Source organism: Solanum verrucosum, unplaced genomic scaffold (assembly GCF_900185275.1).
Source record: "Solanum verrucosum unplaced genomic scaffold, falcon-dt-bn FXZP01000094.1, whole genome shotgun sequence".
In the NCBI taxonomy this organism is placed as follows: Eukaryota; Viridiplantae; Streptophyta; class Magnoliopsida; order Solanales; family Solanaceae; genus Solanum; species Solanum verrucosum.
In genome coordinates, this window is record NW_026019970.1 from 2,258,344 (window position 1) to 2,263,771 (window position 5,428).

Here is a 5,428-nt window from a genome sequence, read left to right on the forward strand (position 1 = left end):
ATGGAGATTTGTGAGGTAGCTGCTTGTCGTTTCAGCGGAGCTTCTTACTCATATTTATGATCTTGTTCTATTCTAGAAACAATATCATTTGAGACTTGTGTTTTTCTTTTGAATCAATTATAATACTTTAGAGACTTGTACACTTGACAACCAGATTTTGGGGGTTTTATTAAGTTGACTTAGTTATCAACACTTATTGTATTTTGAGATTTCAATTTGTCGTACTTCTGCATTTCTGTGATATTTGGTTTTAGGCTGATTTTTCTTGGTGGGATAAGACGAGTGTCATCACGTTCATTTTTGGGTCGTGACAACATGTCTTCTTGTTGTGTCCCTCCTGATAACATGTACTGCATGTTATTTTAGACCTTTTGAATTTCACATCAGCTAGCTCTTCCAGAATTGTATACAACTTTTATACAATTCTTCTTCACACATTTCATACATATTTTTACTCAAAAGTCATCAATTATTCATACCAGTATCATGCCAATAGAATACCAAAATAAATTCAACTTATAAAGATTAATTGTAATATCTTAAATTAATAGTATACCAAATTCATTACATTGTTATTATTGTTATTATTATTATTATTATTATTATCAAATTACATTCCATTATAATGCCAAAAAAATCCATTCAAACCATAAAACATTATAATTTGGAATTAATAGTATTAAGTCATCGACGACCACTTAAAGTTATCCGTATAATTCACTTGAACACCTCAATTAAGGTTTGTACCTATTGAACACCTCTACCACTTCGAATTGATACCTCTTCGACATGTTTTTGACAATCAAACAAAAATGTGAAGTGTGTGAAATACATTCGCGATGACATGACACAACGACGAATTAAATTGTGACATATGCCATTTGGATTCAAAAATATAAAAATATATTATAAGAAAATATTTTAAAGTAAAAAAAAGCAACAATGAACTCTACACAACCCACCCACCCACCAGAACATTTCTGGTAGCAACCAGTCCCCCGACCAGCCACCTCAGTGCGTCCCCCACATGGTGATTAGGAAAATCAACACCATATTTGCTACCTACCCTCTCCCTTCTATCCCGATTTGGTGATTTCCATCAACACCATAGCTGTCATTTCTCCAATTTCATTGTCTTCCTCAAACATCAATAAGATTAGTTGATATTTTTTATGTTGTGAGTTTTTTAGGGCTTGAATTTTTTAACAATTTCAAAGGAAATAATTTTAGATATGAAGTAGTCTTGCCAGAAAAAATGGAGGTTCACCGATTTTGTTTTACCAATTTGATTTTTATTCTTTTTGATTAAATTCCCTCCTACATATTCAACTCTTTGAATTTTTCTACATTTTATAATGTTAGAATTTTTTGAATTTTTTTAAATTTTGACTGCTATTTATTTAATGAGTACTTTTCCGACTAAGATAACAAAGACGATATTGGTGGTGGTGGAATGATAGTAGAAAGGAAAAATGAAGGAGAATATAGAAAGGGTGCGTGGCAGGGGAAGGTGGCAAAACAATTTAGCTGGTGACTGGTGAGGAGGAAATGCAATAAGGTGGTTTGGAATTGGGGAAGAAGACATGTTTTAGGAATTTTTTTTTTAATGTTGAAATGTTTGCTTTACTTTTTGAATGTTGACGTGTTATTTTGTGATTGGTCTGTAAGTAATTTTTTTTTTTGTTTCATGCGCTTCTCAGAGGTGTATTACACCTATGATGCCATGTCATCAAAACCTATTCAATAGGTACATTTTTTGAACAAGACAGGTATTCAATAGGTATAACTTTTAATTGAGGTGTCTAAGTGAAATATACGGACAACTTTAGGTGACCATGAATGACTTAAGCCTAAAAAAAATTATATAGTTTTTTTAACCACCAAACATACCAAATAATAATGGAGTACCAAATATAACATTATTCATTTATTTTTTTTAAAACGCCAGAATGGAGTGTACACATTTCATACATTTTTTGGCACACTTTTCATACATATTTCATATTAACATTATAACTATTTCATCCCATAAGTCGTAATTTTTTCACAGCAGAATCATGCCAATATAATACAAAAATAATACTAATTTTAACAATTACTTGTCATTAATTAGGTAAACAGTATACCAAATTCATTCCAATATAATTTTCAAAATCTTACAAAAATGGTATAACCAGTATACCATTTACAAATAAATTTTATGTATTTTTTTTTTTTACCAAAAACCTTAAATTTTAAAAAAATTCATACCAAAATCTGTACCAATTTCAAACAAATTTTATGTAATTTCAAAAAAAGAATGTTCATATCAAAAACGTCATAATTAAATTTTATTATACACAAAAAAAATCTGATAATTTTATTTTCAGTATCACTGTTCTTATTTTTTTTTTTATGTTTGATTAGTATAACAATACAAATAAAAAATCGTAAAAAGAAACACTATCCTGAAGGATCGTATATACCACCATACTTTATTAATATTGATAAGAAGCCGTCCATTACAAGTAAATGAAGATTATTGAATAAAAATGATTTAGAACTAGTTGAGAGTGACAACTAGTTACAGAAAAAATTGTGAAGAGAGAGAAACGTTTGAACAAAAGAAAAAAAAAGCTATTTTTGAATGAAATTTAACTGCATTGAGTTAAAAAAGGAAAACAAATATTCCTTTTTTTTTTATGAATCTCCTAGTTTCATGGCACATACTAATTATCATTAATGAATTCAAATTAATTACTAATAATTTATTCGATTTTACCTTATTTATTTTTCAAATAAAATAATTTTTACTGTTGTTTTAAATCATTTTTTATTTAAATAAAATGTTAGAACCTGCAATTTTTTATTGTTATAACTTGAAAGAAAATAATAATGTCATAACTTATAATTATTAGTCATACACAGTGTTTTTAAAAATGTTTTTTGGGGCGAGTCCCAGGGCGAGGCGTACAAAAAACACTTCGAGGCGTAAATTAAAGATGTAGATCCAAAAGTTGTAAGTCCTAAAATTTGAGGCGTAAGTCCCGAGCATAAAAACGTAAGTCTAGGGAGAAAAAACGTATGCCCGGGTGTTTTTAATTTATTTTTTTGAACCTTTTTTTGCTTTAAATCATATTTTTATTATTGGTGTAATGATATTTCTCAAATAGTAATTCTAATACTCTTTTTCTTCATTATTGATTATTAATACTTATCTCAAATAAAAAACCATAAATCATTGAAAGGTTTACTTTTGCTTATTTTATTAGTAATAAAACTATAAAATTGTGTGTGTATATATATATATATATAATAAAACTATAAAATTGTGTGTATATATATATATATATATATATATTCATGCTAATAGCATAAAATGAAAAATATTCAATATCATTTACACTTAGTAAGAAGAAGAGCATGGAAACATCGCATAACTTTATATAACCTGGACAAATCTATACAAAATTTAGAGAAAGCTTTTTTATCGGTAAGCCGAAAATCTATAAAATTGATTGTAGCAATCCATAAGATAAAAATGATAAGAATACAAGAGTATTTTGAATACATAAATGCAAAAGGTATTTTAAAAAGAAATGACATTTATACAACATAAAAAATGCTTAATGCATATAAATTCCGCATACCATGTATTAAAATACATTACCATGTATTAAGAAACATCACAACCCCCTTATTGATTTGGTATAAGCTAAGTTGCCTTCAACTATACCAATTCATTTCTTTAGGCATTTTTATACCATTGGAATGAAGCAAGTTTTGTTCTTGTAACTTAGCTCTATGCATATTTCTGAAAATATTTTCATATGGGTTAAATATTCTTGATATGTGTTAGAACATATTAATATATCATCTCTCTCTCTCTCTCTCTCTATATATATATATATATATATATACATGAGACTACACCCCGTAGATTCATCGGATTTACACTCCGTGTCTCGGGACTTACGCCTCACCTATATTGTATAAATGCCTCGCCCTATATTGTATAAAATGTCTCGCCTCACACACCCACCTTTTAAAACACTAGTCATACATATGTCAATTGTAAAATTTTTAGTTAAGTTAATTGTTGAGACTTTTCTTTTTTTTGTTTTATTGAGATTCTTTATTATTTTACATTTTCTAAAAAATAATTAAAATATAATAGTAGAAGATATTATTTAATTTTTATTCTTAAATATAATTGGGTCTAAATAAAATTGTGTCACTTAAATGAGTTACTTATTCATTACACCCAATTATCTGACCAAATAATTATATAAGTTACGCTCAATTAAACCAAATCCAATTACATATCCAAAATTGGTCCTGGAAGGATGGAATTCTCCATATATGTCTAGCACCTTTATATGCAAGCCCTCATATGGGAAACTTTGTGTCGATGTGGCACTTACCTGGCGCTTACGTGGGTGCGATGATATGGCGGGTCATTGCAAAAAGCGCATAAGTTTGCTGCAAAATTAGTCACATGAGCTGAAAATTATTGAGTGAGAGAGATTCGTTTGGCATTGGAGATGAGGAGATTTTGTCTGCGCAATGGTATTCCTTCTCTCTCTTTGTCTCCTAATTCTCATTCTTGTTTTACGGCAATTACAGTGAGAATTTATAGTAATAAATCCATTTCTGCAATGGATAAATTTGATTTTGGGGTTAACATCAACTGTTTAGATGATGCTGTGATTCTCTTTAAGCAAAATGGTTACAATGAAGCGTCTTCCTTCTCTTGTTGACTTCTCTAAATTATTTAAGACTATGATAAATATGAAGCATTATTCTGCTGTCCTTTCTCTTTTTCGAGAAATGCAGAAATTGGGTATCCCAATTAATGGAGTCATCTTAAATATTGTCATTAATAGTTATTGCCTGATGCATCGTGTTGATTGTGCATTTTCGGTGTTACCCATTTACCTCAAGAATGGTATTCCGTTTAATGTTGTCACCTTTAACACCCTATTAGGGGAATCTTTGCTGAAAATAAGGTCAAAGATGCAGTTGAATTGTTCAAAAAGTTGGTGCGAGAAAAGATTTGTGAACCTGATGAAGTCATGTATGCAACCGTCATGAATGGGCTTGGTAAAAGGGGTCATACGGAGAAGACTTTAAGTTTGCTCCGGTTAATGGAACAAGGGAACACTAAGCCCAACTTAATTAAACTACAACATCATCATAGATGCCCTTTGTAAAGATGGAAACTTAGATGCTGCTATCAATCTTATGAATGAGATGAAGCAGAAAGATATTCCTCCAAACATAGTTACATATAACTCAATAATTGATGGTATGTGTAAGCTTGGTGAATGGGAAAAGTGTAAGACTTTGTTCTCTGAGATGGTAAACCTTAATATTTATCCAAATGTACGCACCTTCAACATACTAACAGATGGACTATGCAAAGAAGGGAAAGTCGAAGATGCCAAGG

At 29.7% G+C, this 5,428-nt stretch overlaps 1 pseudogene; it reads left to right on the forward strand.

Moving 5' to 3' along the window:
- The first annotated feature begins 4,517 nt into the window (after positions 1-4,517).
- The window catches only part of LOC125817117 (putative pentatricopeptide repeat-containing protein At1g12700, mitochondrial), a 1,720-nt pseudogene continuing 809 nt past the window's right edge, over positions 4,518-5,428 (forward strand).